Genomic DNA, 16,966 nt, shown 5'->3' with positions numbered 1-16,966 from the left:
TTAAAAAAAAAACAAACAAAAACACAGGGTGGAATTTTAAAAATTGCTCAGAATTGGTTTCATTCTGCTCCGATTAAAGTAAGTGGTAAACATGCCCTTGAATTCTTTCTGAATAGAGGTATTACAGTGGTAATCACTGCCCAAAGCTCTGTCTTTAAATTTCAGGACTGAGAAGCCCTCTTGCTGAGAATCCCAATGTAATTCATCACTGGTAACCTTCTGCATCCATCCTAGTTTCAGAGTCCTTCTATAACAACTCCTCTCAAATGCCAATATCCTTTGTTTCGAATCCTTTGTTATCATTCGAGAGGAGTTGTTATAGAAAGATCCTGAGAGTAGGATGGATGCAGAAGGTTACCAATGGTGAATTACATAGGAAGATACAGCCAAAAGAGAACGTACTGCAGAAGGTTATACAACGGAAGTTACAGATATTCAGACATATCTGGAGAATGAACAATGAACGAAAAGTCAAGACCCTGGTATTCGGCATAATAGATGGTTCGAACAGGAGAGGCAGACTCCCCAGAGAATGGGTAGATGATATAGTAGATTGGTGCAGAGAGAGTTTACAGAAACTAAGCCTCTCCACACTGGACGGGGAAAGATGGAAGGAAATGTGAGGGAGGCTTTGGACACCAATGGACGCTGACCCCATGGTTGATGATGATGATGATGACCCAGTACTCCCCTTTGACAGGCTTTGCCTCTTCTCATCAGTGTTCCTTGGCTCCACAGCCTTGAGGCACTGTGCTCACAGTGGGGTGTCAAAAGCAGCAAGGGCTCTGGAGAAGGACTCAACAGGAGGGCTTTTGAGGTGCAGATGCAGAGTAAGCTAAAATATTGCCTGCCTGATAGGTCCCTTCTCCTGAGAGGAGCGATCTGTTGAGAGCAGCCTCCTCGTGGTGTGCAAAGCTGTGGTCTGGAGCCTGACTACAGCAATACCTGCAGGGGAGACCTGGTGAGAGAAGAGACCCAGGAGAGCCCCTGGAAATGGCTCAGCTGAATCTTCTGCCATGACCCTGCTAAATTCTGCCTCTCAGAAGCCCTGGGTGATTGTCCCCAGTTCAGATCTCCTGGCCTAATGAGAACAGGGGAGATGGAAGAAGTAGGAGATTTGTCTTTTGCAAAGTTTCTTTTGGCAACTGCAGCTGCTCTCCCTCTTCCACAGCCCTGAGTTTAGCCAACAGAGGCTTGTGAGCTAGAGGCAGCAGCAGAGCTTGTGGGGAAGATCTCTGTAGGGCACGTGCAGGGCTGAGTCAGGCAGAGATCCTTCACTGCAGGGACTTGGTTGCATTCCAGGAGGGCGAACGGAGGAATGGCTGTGTTAGAGAATCTCCGCACTGGGCGGTGTCTGGGTGTCTCCTGCTTCGGTGTGGACAGATGGCTTTAGTGATGCATCTAGTCTCTTATATCCTGAATTTTAAGGACTCTGGGATACGTACCAATGGCCCCAAAGGAGAGAGCTGAGGAGCACATTTCAAGTTAAACTATAGCTTGCAAGCCCAGAAAATGGCTACTTTTTTCAATAGGCCAGGCCTTCTGAGCCAAGCCTGTCCATGATGCCGCTCCGCAGCTGACCAGGGAATTTCTCCAGAGAGGAATTTGGCTGGTTGCTTTTGCCAGTATATGTCTCTGCCATTCATTTAATCAGTGTGACAACACTGCTGTCCTGTTTTGAAAGCTGTTAAATTATTTCCAGGCCAGTGGCCTCTTAGGGAGAATTGTTTTGTGCTGCCATCATTCCTGGCTCCTCTCATAAAGACTCAGGGTGCAGGAAGCTTTTCCCACCCCATCAGATACAGAGGAGGTGAGATAAGGCCTTGGCATTAACACGAAGGCAGGAACTAGATGAGCCGAAATGGAGACAACGAAACACAAGCTGGAGAGTTTGAGAGAGGCTCATTTTCACTGGGAAATGAGCAGATTTTATACACAGTGCTCCTGCTGAAGGGACGCTGGCTCCTCACATACTCAAGCCAATAGTGTGAGATGCTTTTCTGTGATTCCTGCAGCTGTCCTCGAAGCAGGGGTGAGAATCTAAAAAAGTACGAATTGCTGGTGAAGTCACAGTTGGCACATCAATATTTCAGTGTTTGAAAGCCCTACAAACAGAGCTATCAAACTCCAGTTCTTATTACAGAGATTATTTTTTTGCAGATAGCAAGTCCGTTTGCTTTACTTATGTGAGTTTTCTTCATTACTCCAGTTTGACTACTTGTGTGATTACACTGGATTTGTCCAGCATTCCGAAACAAATTGAAATTGCTGAAAAGCTATGACATTTTGCAGCTTGTGTTTGTCCTGGAGTATTGTTGCATCTACTTAAACTCAAGGAAAATGGTGTTACATCATCCTCTGATTAGGCGTCAAGAGGGAGAAATCCTCCTAAAAGCCTGCTTAAATTGGCATGCGGCAATAAAATAACTCAGTTAAAATGCTTCACAGCATTGCTTTTTTAGAAAGGCTTCTGGAGTGAAGCCTATTAAATCCCCTGAATTTTATAGGTACCAGTCTAGCTCATTAGACACGTGTGTTTCCAAAAGTTTGAAATCTGTGTTAGAACATAAATGGTGTTCATTTAGAACAGGGGTGGGCAACAATTTTGATGGAGGGACTATTCCAAGATTTTGGTGGGTGGTCAAGGGCCACCCATGCAAGTGGTATGGTACAGTGGTTGCGTGTGTGAGGGAGCTAAGGGTAGGCGTCTGGGGTGGGCCTGGGGAGGGTGTTGGGTCTGAGAGGGAGTTTGAATAAAGGAGGGGCTTGCGCCATAGTGCCGGGGATTGGAGTGCAGGGTTGTGGGGTAGGTGTGGGTGTAGGAGAAGATTCTGGCCTGGGGATGGTGTAGAAGAGGGTGTAGGGTCTGGGAGGGATTTGTGAGCCTGTGGGTGAGGAGTGCAGCATGGTGACTCGGGGCAGGAGGGGGTGGTGAACTAGGGAAGGCAGTTGGGGTGCAGGAGGGGGTGAGGTCACAGAGGCAGGCTCTGATGGGGAGGTGCTTACCAAGGTGGCTCTTAGCCAGCAGCCCAGTGGGACCCTCAGGCAGGCTCCTGGCCTGCCACAGCCCTACAGCGGCTGGCTGCTCCCTTCACGTGCCTCTCTGCCCGCTGTTGGGGTCGTGGGAAAAGTTCGCATCCTGAGCATGCCCCCAGCACAATTTCTGAGCTCCCATTGGCCTGACTCATCCCCGCATGTGGGTTCTGGTGGGGCAGGCCAGATTCAAAGGCTTGGTGGGCCGTATTCAGGTCTGTATCTTTCTCACCCCTGATTTAGAACCTGGGTCTATCACCCCTTATGCAAGATGTGTATGGGACGGCTTGCATAGTGAATGAGATGGGTACCCACGGCACACAAAATAACCTCCCCCACTCGAATACTTGGAGCAGGTGTTTTTAATTGTATTATTGTGGTAGCATCTGTGAGCCCAAATCATGTACCAGGACCAGGAGCAGCAGCCTGACTCTTGGCTGCTGCCCCTGACGGGAGTGGTTTCCTGGTCCCCAGGAACGCAGCAGCAGTCTGGCTCCTGGCTTCCCTCCCATGCTCTGGTCAGTTTCCTGGCTTCTGTGAGCATGGGGAGCTGGAACCTGGCTCCCAGCTCCCCACTGCTCAAGGGAGATGGGAAACTGACCAGAGCTGCTGCACTGGTCAGTTTCCTGGCTCCCCCAGTTGTGCAAAAATTCAACTGACATGGGGTTGCCAAGAATGCAGCCTCCTGGTAAGTGGGGGGTCTACTGTAAAGGCTTCTTGAGATCTCTGCAAGTGGCATCTACAACTAGTGTAAAAGAGAGATGTTAGAGGAGAAGGTGTGTTGTCTTTTTTAGTTTGTTTTATTGTCTTCAACTTACTTGCTTTGCTGTCAGTTACACCTGTTGCTTGTTTGAGCCTTTTGCACAGAAGAGCTGAAGAACAATTAAAGAAAAGAGCTCGGACCACCTCATAATAAAAGGAGATGTGATGCCAGATGAGCTCAGCTTGAATTTTACCTTCTTAGTGAGCGACTAACCTTCAATGTATCCCTCTTTAAGCTGGATTCTGCAGAGTCATAGTGATTGATTTCCGTGATTATTCAGCTGTTTTTCACTGGTTGCATGCAGTACACAACCACGGCATCGTAGTCCAGTGGCTTGTTGTGGGGAAATCCACTCCATTGCTGGTTATGGCTGAGGAGTTGTGGGTTCCTTTCTGACAGCAAAGACGGCTACCATCAAATCCAGAAACCAAGCTGAATTCAACAACAGATTTAGAGACTCCTGGGTATTGTGCATTCCCTGGGGCAGTAGCTCGGCAGCCACTCCTCTCTTTGCACAGTGCTTAGCAGAACAGAGCCTTGTTCCTCACTAAGGCTTTTGCATGCTAATGGAGTACAAGTATTAATAATCTGATAAACTGGCACTATGGAGAGAACTCTTTAAAAGTGATGGGATCTGACAAAACAGAAGAGCTTAACTAGGCGTCCTCTGTTGTGCATGGTTATCATTCAGGTCTCATGATAATTGGTGATGCATGGAGGAAGAGACAAAGATTGACAGATGGAAATGAATCAGTCATTTCTTGAATGCACAGATATCTGCCACAAAATACATCTTAAGCGAGTTGTTAATATCAGGAGCCTGTGTAACTGTAGGAGGGTTTGCTATGGTTTTTTTTATTGTGATGCTCTTATAAATCAGTTAACATTAATGAAAATATTTCACCCTTCCCCCCAGAACTAATACATTTCTTTTTTCTTCTCCTTTCTTTCACTGTCTTCTCTTGTGATTTCCTGTTTGTCTCTTGGTGGGATAAATAATTTGCATCTGACTGTCCTAATGTAAAGGTATGGAATTATATTTATTGTTGGAATACTACACTAAAGGCTTGTGTACACTACCACCTTCCGTCAAAGGAAGGATGGTAATTAGGGTGTTGGGAGTTTACTAATGAAGTGCTGCGGTGCGTGGGCAGCACTTCATTAAGCAGATTCCCCCCCCCGCGGCAACTTACAAGTTTCAAACTTCGAAGTACTGGCTCGCGTCTAGCCACGGCTCACCTGCTGGTACTTTGAAGTGTGGGGGCAACTTCAAAGTCCCTTTACTCCTCAAAATTTTGTTACACCAAAGGAAGGTGGTAGTGTAGACAAGCCCTAAGAAGAATTGGGAACATTTAATGTTACAGTATTAGATGTAAAGCACACTCAGTAATTCCCATTGGTTGGACAGAAATTGTCAAAAAATCTCCTACTTCTTATTTTTTATGTGTTACCTATGCTTGGTAATAAACATGATTCATTTTGTCCGGCTCCCTGACAGCAATCGGTATATTTCTAGTTGGAGTACCATTGAGAGATGGTCACGCATAATTTTTGGAAGTTCTGCTCCTTGAATGTTCTATTGGCTAGACAATGTCTGTGTGATCATTAGTGGCTGCACCCAACTTGAATATTTCACTTCCGAATTCCTAATTGGTTTCATTATACAAGTTCTCTAGAAAGACCGTTATTGGCGTGTCCATGCTATGGTTTTTACTTTTCATGGTCAGCAAAAATGATTTCCCCAGGCCCAGTTCTTCAGCCATGCGATCTTTCCTTTGTTAATGTTGCTCTCAGTTGACTTCCTGAACACTGCAGAGCCAAAGAGCTTTTATTCCAATATTTTGCTCGTGGTGAACTATTATAGGCAAGGGGTAAACTCTTGAAATTAGGAGGTTTACGTTAGTAATGCTGACAAAGTGATACCTCTGCACCAGGAGTGGTGCTCCTTTTATGGATGTTGAAACTGAACAAGGTTAGAGTATCCCTATGTACAGATGTAGTTTTTAGACATTCTGGGCCAAATTCATTGCTGATACAATGCCACGGACTTTGCTTAAGTTACACCAGGGAGGGTTTGGCCCTTTGGAATTACACAACATTTGGCTGGTGTCTTTCTTTTGAAATTTAAGTACATTATAGCATGTCCTCCTGTTTTCAAAAAGATGGCTCTGATTGTATTCTGTATCATGGTAGTCTAAACCAGGCATAAGACTGCTCTTGCAGCATCCTTCTCAGGGGAAGGTAGAATTTCCTGTAGTTCTATGAGCAGGAAACGGTTCCATGCTTCCCAACAGATAATCAAATACATTTAATAGCCTGTTTTGTGCAGGACTGTATAAAATCAGTGACTCCATATTACTTTTGATTTCACTGTTTGGTTGGCACTTTTACTGAATAGCAGGAAAGACTAGTTAAGATGAATTATTAAAACTGCATGGAGAAGACCTGTGGACAAGGATAAGATGGCACCTTGGTATTTTTAACATGGACAGTCTTCCATGGGAGCCTGCTGGTGATTAAATGTACATCATTTTCTTTCTTTCGAAACTTGATTGGGATGATTGCAGATCACCCAGGCTGTCAAGAGGTGGTTTCCACTGGCAGCGGATAATGTATTTTGATATCGGGAGCAGAGCGTACAAGGCCCACAACATGCATTGTTCTCTGTGGCAGGGACACTTGATATGCACAGCTGTGCAGCAGTTGATTTGTGGCGATACTTATGTGGCAGAATTGAGCCTTCAGTCTCCCTCAGATAACATAGGGCATGGTGCTATGTGCTCTGGCTGGATCCAGCAAAGTACTTAAGCACGTGTTATTTTTAAGCAATGTGCTATCCCATTGAAGACGACAGATTTCTCTGTGTGCTTGAAGTTAAGGAGGTATGATTTGGTGTACTGGGGCCCTCACTTCTCAGCACCCTTGATTACTCATAGACTGGATCAAAGACCCAAAGCTAAGCAGTTCTTCAGATGAGCATTTACTGAAAGGAAGTTTTTTTATGTTTTGTTTTGTTTTGTTTTAATCCAAAGTTGTGGGTGAAAAAGGCAAACACGGTTCTAATAATGAAAATGAGAGAACTTTGTGGATGAGTCCCTGCAATGCGTTTAATTTGTGATACAAAAGGAACTTGTAGCAGTGTCGTTCAGTCATATTCTTTTGGGAGCAAGGACTGGGGCTACCATTGTGTGTCAGTTATAAGCACAGCCACCTTTGTTTGGCGGTAAATAATGATGAACTAATCAGATATCTGCGTTCTCTTATGAGAAGAGAGAAACGAAATCATGAGTTGTTGCTTGCAGAATGTGCTCATTTCCAGCGTACCCTCCGATCTACGGTATACTTCCAGACCTGTGTGCGCTGGGATGCACTGAATGACTGTCTGTGAACATTAGTGGCCAAACAGTTAATTGTGCTAACTAGTTACTAGTTGCCACTAGAGAAAATATTCAGAATATGCCTTGCTAAAGAAGAAACCCTGCTATGGATTCACATTACCTGGAGATTCTCAGATATGAATACCAACAAACGGGACAATGAGCTTAACTTTTTTGTTGGATGGCTGCAAATTTATCTGGAAAACAAACTTTGCGCTGGCCATTAAAGAAAACAATTTAAATATCCAGCAGCAGTGGGTTATTTTCAAAGTAAAACTACCGTATGTTGGTTTTCATTGGGAGAGTTCTTTCAATGTGCTGTGCTTTGCATTACTTCTCTGGCCAGTCGATCATGAGCAAAATGGCACTGTGTGCAAGCCTTGATTATGAGTTAGCCTGACGCTATGTGAGCCTTAAGCACCAAATATTGGTGTGGCTGTGCTGCACTGAAAGAAAAGCTGACAGCTCTCATAATTAGTAATGGAGGTTTCCTAATTCTTTTCAGCCTTGACACTAGGTTGTGGTAGATTCATTAGCAAGTCCTTTTGTAGCTCAAAAACTTTTTAATAAAGCACTCCAGTTTACAGATTTCATTACTGTACCCAATTAATTAGAACTTTAAAAGGAAATCACAGTAGTGGAATTAAATTTTTTTAAAAAGCATTTCCTTAATCCGGAATGCTCTTCAGATGAAAGGTTGCTTTGCCGCAAATGAAGCATATGAATAGTATGCACAGTCAAGTTAACAGGGCAGAGCTGGCACAGTTCCAAGAGACACATGCTGCTCCCATGGTTTGTAGACATCAGAAGGAGAGCACTCAACAAAGCTGGGGTGAGGGGAAGCGAGAAAAGGTAAATGAAACGTTCAGATTGTATTCAGTAGCCAAAAGAAATGGAACCACCCACTAACATCTTATTAACGCCTAATGCTAGCTTTAACTGTAGGGAAGGAAATGGTCCTTTGTGGGGATGGGGAAGTGCATCAGAGAACTTTCTGTTTTCCGGGTGCATGACAGATGACAGTAATAGAATCCTTGAACTGGAAGGGACCTCTCGAGGTCCCGAGGTCACTTCCGTACCCTCACAGCAGGACCAGGCACCCTAGATCATGCCTGAGAGATGTTTAGCTAACCTGTTTTTGAATATCTCCAATGATGAAGATTCCACAACCTCGCTAGGCAATTTACTCCTGCGCTTAACCACCCTGATAGTTAGGTAGTTCTTCCTGATAGACAACCTAAACCACCCTTGCTGCAAGTTAAGACTATTGCTTCTTGTCCTGTCATCAGAGGCCAACGAGAACAGTTTTTCTCCCTGCTCCTTGTAATACTCTTTTAGGTACTTGAAAACTGCTGTCATGCCCCCTCTCAGTCTTCTCTTTTCCAAACTAAACAAAGTCAGTTATTTTAATTTTCCCTCATCGTCACATTTTCTAGACCTTTAATCATTTTTGTTGCTCTTCTCTGGAACCTCTCCTGTTTCTCCACATCTTCCTTGAAATGTGGTGCTCAGAACTGGACACCATACTCCAATTGAGGCCTAGTCAGCGCTGAATAGAGTGGAAGAATGATTTCTTGTGTCCTGCTCACAGCACTCTTGTTAATGCATCCCAGAATGATGTTTGCTTTTTTGCAACAGTGTCACACAGTTGACTCATATATAGCTTGTGGTCCCTAGATCCCTTCCAAGACAGTCGCCTCCCATTTTGGACATGTGAAACTGATTGTTCTTTCCTAAGTGGAGTACTTTGCATTTGTCTTTATTGAATTTCATTCCATTTCACTCAGGCCATTTCTCCAGATTGTCCAAATAATTTTGAATTATAACCATGTCCTCCAAAGCACTTGCAAACTCTCACCCTGCCATCATCCACACATTTTATAAGTGTGAAGGTAAGTACCATTCAGATCTTCACTGCACAGATTCCGATTGTGTCCCAAAGCCATCCAAAAAGAGCCTTATCAGTCAGGGCCCTCCAAAAACATAGCAGCTGATGGTAGATTGCAGGTGAGGATCAAAAAGATTGTTATGTATTGCTATTTTTGAAAGTGATTACAGCTGTTTCAGCTCAGACCCCTATTGGGATGTTACCCTTCTGCAAGGGTATAGGAGATTCACGAGAGTTTTCAGGTTAGTTTCTGGTTGGTGGAGAAATAATGATTCAGAATAAGGGTTTTTTATGGTGTACTTACTACTACTACTTAGCCCTTGTACTCTGTGTAGAGCATAGGTCATCCACAAGTCCCCTCCATTTCACTCTATCTTGGGACAAAACTTCTAGCTGGCTGCAGGAGTACCCCAGTTGTTGTCCTTCAACCTCAGTCAACCTTCTCCACGTTGTCCGAGTTCTTCCTCTTTTGCTTTGTCCTTGCGGGTTCCATGTGAGAGCTTGGCAGACTGTTCTAGATGATGGTTTTCCATGAGTGTGGCCTAGTATAAGTTGTTTTAATTCCAAATTATACACCAGTCTTTGAACAGAAGTAATTGCCAACAACAAACAGGATGTCCCCTCTTCTAGAAATCCCCCCAACACAGTGAGGCCAAGTTCCCAGTCAGAATTGACTTTTTCTTATTTGCAATAGCTTCCCCCCAAATAACCCACATTAAAAAAGCTATGTTGCGTGCCAACTACAATAATTTATAACACTGTGTACCCACCCTCAATGAAAGTAACATCCTATATTTTATAACTCTTGTCACTTCTGGCCTCTTAATGGATATGTGGTGTTTGACAGCTCAGGCACTAATCTTGGCAGCTTTGCCACTGCACATTTTTCAAATTCTGTTTCTAATTTCAATATCAGTTTCAATAAAACAGTTTTTTTTTCCATTATATTCGTTCTGTGCTGCTGTGAGCAGTCAGAAAGATGCATGGAGAGTACTATCACTGCAATAATTCCAAGAATATCTAGCGCATCTGCGGTTTGTTGAATGAAATGGAGTACAGGCTAGGTTAGCCTCTGACATCCCCGGGCCAGATTTTGACTACTGTTGTTTTATTCCTCAGGTCTGGAGATAGCTCCAGATCTGAGGAAGTAGGTCTGCCCTGTGAAAGTGCATCATGTCATAAATTATTTTGTTAGTCTTTAAAGTGCTATGTGACTGTTGGTTTGTTTTGTTAGCATACAGACTAAAATGGCTACCTCTCTGTTGTTATTTTATTGTTACTGAATCCTACCGTCCTCCCGCTTTGTCTGTCCACATCTGGTCTGTCGTTTGGATTTTGAGGTGTCTGGGATGGAGTCAGTTCTCTGTGTCACACTCAGCTCAATAGACCCCTTGTCTTGGGTTGAGGCTGTGTTATAATACAATTGGTAGCCAATCAGTGTGCTTCATGAATCATTTCAGCTACACCATTTACACCAGCATGGGAGCTGATCCATGATGCATGCATACCCCCCCGCCCCCCCCACAGGCCTCTTCCTTCCTAGCATATTTTTTTGGCTTTGTAACTCTGCACTACTTTCAACATACTGTTTAATATAGTCACCTCATACATTTTGTTCTTGTTTCTTTGAGTGAGTACTTAAGATACAGTACTAATTTCCACCAGTACTTACAGCCAAAGTACTTTAACGAAACTGTGCACAATTAAATATGAATAAGTAGTACCTGCCAGTATGATAAGCCCTCAGTGCAATGAAAGTAAGGATGGAATATTCACTAAAAAAACCTTTATAAGTGTGCTTAATACAATCAGTTGACTATGGGCATGAGAAATATCCATCAGGCTTCAAGCTAAAATATCTGATACACTAAAATGCTTCTTAGCCGATGGGAGAAAAGGCATTGCCCAAATGAGTAAACAGATGCAGCCATGTTAATTTCATTTCACTGAACATTACATTCATATTGTGCAAGCAAGTCCTAACCATTGTAGTATCTGTGTTATAAATGCCTTTCCGGTGTAACGAAACAAACAAGCTGTCACGTAGCACCTCAAAGACTAACAAAATAATTTATTAGGTGATAGGCTTTCGTGGGACAGACATACTTCTTCAGGTCTGGCGATACGGAGATATCTGGAGATAGATGTTTTAAAAGTGTCCGTACTGTACTGGAAATGGCATATCTCCAGATCTGAAGAAGTGGGTCTAACCCACAAAAGCTTGTCACCTAATAAATTATTTTGTTAGTTTTTAAGGTGCTACATGACTGCCTGTTTGATTTGTTAGAGTACAGACTAACACAGCTACCTCTCTGTTACTCCCTGTGTAAGACCATTACCTTGCAGGTGACTCAGAATTCTGCCTCCCAATCTTTGCCAAAAACCCTCTATAAATAGAAGACTTTGTTCAAGTAGTTGAGTGACATTGAAAACCTTATTCAGGATGTGGGAGGGTTGGGTTTAAGAATGTGGAATGAATGAAAAACGGGTGACCTTCCAGCTCTGCCTCCCTCCGCTGCATCAACTACTTCTCAGAATGAAAAGTCTCTCCAGTTGGGGAAGGGGCGCAGGACATAATCTCATGTCCCAGAGTTATTGGCAGAGTGCAGTCACGTTCAGCACTTTTTGAAGGACTAACCGAATGGGTTAGGCCTTCAAATAGTTACTGTTGAGTCACATTCCGCTTTCAGGTAGGCTACGGTTACAATACAGCGCTCTGTCAATAGAAGTCATTGTCGGAAGAGATTTCTCAACAGCGTGGTCACACACTGAAAGCGGATTGGAAGAGTGCTCTGCTCTGTCGACAGAGCAGCCAGACTGCATGGCTGCTGTCACGACAAAACAGGTATCTGGAAGCACAGCAGACAGGGCTGCCCCGCCCTCCCGCCCCCGCCTTCCCTGAGCATCCACACAGCTTTTTTTGTTGACGATCCGTTGACAGCAGCGTTGTGCCTCTTTTTTTTTTTTTGTGAACAATTTTTTCTTTTTATTAACAGACCAGAGTAAGAAATCCACTGCCGGTTGCCATTAGTTCATTCTCCTTATGAGTCAGTTAATCTGATCTTCCCCATTACCAGCATCACCACCTTCCACAAAGTGGATAGTTTTCTTCTTCATTCCACCCCGAGGAGAAGACAACTTGAAGGGCCATAGAAAGTTGTTCGCCGCTTTGAAGTTCTTGCTAACGGTGTAGATCTCGTGGACTATATCCTCCATGCAGATGATGCTATATTTCTCAAGACACCGCTAAATCAGAGAATTGTCAGTCAGAGCGACGCTCTGTTTGTTGATCTTGCCATAACCCCGCTTGTTCATGCACAGATTTCAGATTGGGGTAACCCCATAAAATATAGGGTTCAGCAATCCGCAGCATGTTAATTGAAGCCTTGTTGAGTTTTACAAATGTGCCGTTGAAAATCTGGCATAGGCGAAGAAGTTGCCATACCTTACGGACCTTCGGGCTAATGCCATTGATACCTCTGATCCTGATCACAAAGGCCAATTTTGGTTCAGCAGGTACATCGTAATTGCCAGCTTTGCTTGCCATTCGAGCCATGCCTCATGGCGGAGAGGCAGAATGCTGCCCTCAAAAGTGCAGACTTTGGAGACAAACTGTCGACAAAACACATTTTGTGTGTGCATGCTTCACCCGTGTTATTGACAAAACCAGGGATCTGTTGGCAAAACTCGCTAGTCTAACCATAGTCGTAGTTGTTCTCTGCGTTGTGTTGACTAAACACGTCCTCTTCATTGCACTTGTACATTACGTGACAAAGTGAGGAGATCTTTGAATATGGCTTATGAGTACTGCATTATTACATATGATGATGCAAACTGATGATGATGATGATGGTGATGCTATTCAGTAATTGCTTGTTTGAAAGAGAATTGCCTTGAGAACAGCTTTTAGTCACATATGTTCATGGTAGAACTTAGAACTGTTAGGAATTTTTCACCTTTAATTTGTTTTTAGGCAGCACACGCTATATTTTAGAAGCATTGTGTTGTTACAATTCCTGTTAAATTATGGTCTGTTACCTATCAAATGTAACTCAAGGGAGAAAAGCCTTTTATTTTAGTTAAAGTTTTCAGTATGAATCTATATTATTTAAATGATGCTTTGAAGTGTTTTCCTTTCAAACATGCTGTTAAATAATAATAGCTTCCAGGGATTGCTTAAGTCCCACTAGATTCAAAAGATTAATTTTCAAGTTAAATGGAGTATTGATTTTTGGCACTTTGTATTTGGCCAGAAATGGTCCCGGATATGAAGCTAAACTATTAGATTGGAAAGAGTTCTCTCTGAAATGGCTATATGAACCGCAGCTTTTGGGGGCTTATCGGTGAGATATACATGGATCACTTAAGGACTTTGATGGAAGATGTGTGAAATCTTCTCTTAGCCAAACAACATATAAAGAGCTTTGGCTCAGGGTTGATAATGGAGAATAATGGATTGGTGTTAAATATGATTTAAAGGAAGGGGGAAATGTCTACTAAGTAAATAATTGATTAATCATCCCCGGTTATACTTTGCAAGTGAGGCAGTATTGCTGGAATTGGATATTCAATAGAGCAGCTTTTCACATTTTTCCCCTTAATGAGGACAGCTATAAAGGGGAATCACAGTCAATCTATAAAGGGAAAGATGTAGGTACTTGTTTGAGTTAGTGGTGGCTGTGTGTGAGCGAGTTATTTTATGGCAGTGTGAAGAGAAAAAGTGTTCTGACTATTTCTGTGCTGAGTTTGACAAACCAGTTGTTATAAAATCTCTAAATTTTATTAAAGGGAGAAGTAGATGAAATGGTACATTGTGAATCTATTCAAAATCCAAGAAAACCACTGTCTATTGAAAAAAGCAAACAAATTTAGAGGAACAAAAATCCCGATAGGTCATATATTCTGAAATGGTTAGTGTTTTAAGGTTTTCAGGTGGAGATGCCAGACTATTATCCCTTTGGAGCAAGGGCTGTCTTTTGTTCTGTTTTTATATGGCATCCAGCACAGTTGGATCATACTCCATGAGTGGAGCTCTTCAGCACTACAATACAAATGTTAATTAATAATAGGGAAATGAGAGGATGAAATTAGAAGAACACCACCCAGTTTGCTCAACAAAGCTACAGTTAGGGAGAACCTCCCCTCAATAGCTGTGGTCAATTATGAAGCGTATTAGAAAATGGCATCTTCATTCTAACTGAGTATATTGAGCCTAACGTGGGCGGCAGCCATCTTGTCAGGAAGTGACCTCATTTTGTCAAGCCTTGATCCTGAGGTCTGAGCCCAAAGGCAGATTCCATCCCATGCCAACGCTGATTAAGTGGGAGGAGGCTGTCGGTGTTTATAAGCCAACTGTTACCCTTTCAGGGGAGCCTCCATGAAGTTGGATGGCGGCTGACTTGCAGTTTAAGAGGCTGGGCCCTGCCATGGTCCAGGGGTCACAAATGATGTGTGACATCTCTCCGATCCACCCATTTTGCAGCTGTCATGTACTATGTCACTTTGTGACATATTTCACAACATCCCCATGGGGAGAGGTGCCAGGCAGCCTGAACTCCTGCCCTTCCCCGCAGACTGGTCAGTTTGGCCCTCGTGGGATGGATTGCCTTCCATCTGGACAGGAAGGTTTATGTGGGGAGTTAGTAGACCCTCGGAGAGAACTGGCATCTCCCGATCCTGCACCAGCTGCAGTTCCCTGCTGAGACAATAGGCCTTGTTTACCAGCTGACCTTTCCAGATGTTGCCCTGTAAAATATTTCTTCCCCTCTGCTTCATTACATTGCAGTGGTGAGCAGCCGCTCTCCACCTCTATGAATCTTTGTGTTCTGATATTCCCCCAAGCTATCAACTCTCTTCTCCTCCAATACATTTGGGATTACTGAGTGGTTACCATGGCTACTGGTGGAGGACTTGGATCTGTGAGCTAGCTGAGATCCGTCCCTGCCTGAGCACTCCAGAGCGCTCTGCATCGTTTTCAGAATGTGACATTGAATAGGATCTGTCTCGTTGAGCCTTTTGCTGTTTCAAATCCTGAGCACTTTCACCATTTTCGTTTAATCTGCTGCGCTCATGAACCTGGAAGTCACAACCTTAATTAAGGAGCTGTATGTATTAGACTTGGTTGATAATTGTTTTTTCCTGGTATACTTCATACACCTCACAGTTCAACAGTCACTAGAAACAAGCAAAACAAAACAAAACAGACAAAAACAACCCTTTTTGTGATCCCAGATTAAGGCACAAATCTTGATTCCAGCAGAGCTGGTGAAGTTTGGACTTCTGCTGAAGGCCAGTACAGTTATTATTTTATAATAACACCTAGGAGCCCCAATTGAAATGTAGTGTGCTATCCACTTAGTACATTGTAATCTGTTTTGGGCAGGGGCCATCTTTCTGTTTTGTGATTACACAACAGCTAGCACAATGGGATCTTGGCCATGACTAGGGTTGTAGACCCTGCATTAATAGAAATAATTTAAAAGATCACCACACTTGGACACTAAACACACAAGGCCTGTACAACACTGGTTAACCCACGCATCCTCTCATGTTCACAAATTTCCTTCTACTGTCACTATTTTTCTGTTGCCAGAATGTTGGCTTTTTCTTTCCTTTATTTATGTGCACAGCAATGCTAACGTGGTCCAAAGAGGACACAATACAGACTGTCATGTGCTTGCCATCACATAGCTTCCATTTTGCTCTATGTTTCTTTGTAAGAATTTCCTAAACATTTGTTTCCACATGGCCAATATCATCTAATTTAGCAGATGGTGGATCATCCAAGAGCTGACAGATGATTGTTCTTTATTTGGTTTCGGTTGATTTACAGTATTTTAATGTTTTAAGTTATTTCACGTGGCAAAAAGAACAGCTAGAATTCATGACACTGAGCAAAGTGTTCTCTCAGTTCCAGAAAGGCCAATCTACAATGCTCTGGCCAGTGTCAAAGGGCCTGGAATGGAGTTTTAAGGCAACTTGTGTGGCAGTCGTGGTTGTGATGAGCTTTCTAAAAAGCAGCCAGTTCTGATGGATGGTACTGGCTGAAAGACGGAGAAACCCGTTTGTGATGTCATTAATTAAATTGGTCTTCCCTGGCTGCTGTGTGGACAAGTGTCACTTCTGTGACTTTAGGTTATGATGGTAACATAGGTACATACAAACTTGTATTCCCATGGCCTGGGCTAATTTGCATGTTAGGGGCTCAGGGGATAGTAAGAATATCATCAGATGAGGTAAAATTAGCTGCGGTTGAGCTACCGTAGCAAATGCAGAGGCATCAAATAAAAACAGTGGCTTGCCTGGTCCTGGTTTCCAGGAGGAAAACGCAGTGGGAAGATGCAGTTTTGAACAATGAATATGTAACAGATTTTTATGCTGGATTTGTCTTCCAAGAAAAAGCTGAGGTGGTACACAGAGACATCGGTGATCCCTACTCTTTATCTTGCCCTAAAGAATCAAGAATTTCATGAGGTGAAAACGAAGCAGCGTGCTGGCAAGGTGAAATTACTGAGCATGCAGGGAACCATTTATGCCTCAGGCTAGGAATAAGGTTCAAGTTTTTAACAGTGAGAATAATTAATGCTTGGAACACTTACCGGCTGTGGTGGATTCTCCATCACTGGAATGTTGAAATCAAGTTTGGGTGTTCTTTATAAAGAGTCTGGTTTAAGCATAGCTATTGGACTCAGAATAGAAGTTAATACAGACCTGGGTTTGTGCAGGTCAGACTAGATCATCACTGTGGTCACTTCCAGTCATTAAATATATGATAACCTTTGAAAATGCGGCATGGGTAGGTAAACACAGGTCAAATATTCAAAAGGGTTTACCAGCCAATATGCAAAGCTATTTTGAAAATCTGAGTACTTACTTTCATGTCTTATTGGGTGCTGAACTCTACTG

General features: G+C 43.2%; 1 protein-coding gene and 1 pseudogene across 10 annotated transcripts in view; one reads left to right on the top strand and one right to left on the bottom strand.

Annotated features, from left to right (window-relative positions):
- Positions 1–16,966, top strand: part of NCAM1 (neural cell adhesion molecule 1) — a 258,116-nt gene that overhangs the window by 115,565 nt on the left and 125,585 nt on the right. The gene's annotated exons all lie outside the window — the stretch shown is intronic.
- On the bottom strand, positions 12,089–12,617 carry LOC142001591 (large ribosomal subunit protein uL30-like; annotated as a pseudogene).

This window comes from Carettochelys insculpta, chromosome 25 (genome assembly GCF_033958435.1).
Source record: "Carettochelys insculpta isolate YL-2023 chromosome 25, ASM3395843v1, whole genome shotgun sequence".
Taxonomy (NCBI): Eukaryota; Metazoa; Chordata; order Testudines; family Carettochelyidae; genus Carettochelys; species Carettochelys insculpta.
Note: the sequence above shows the minus strand (reverse complement) of the source record. Positions and strands in the feature narration are given on the sequence as shown.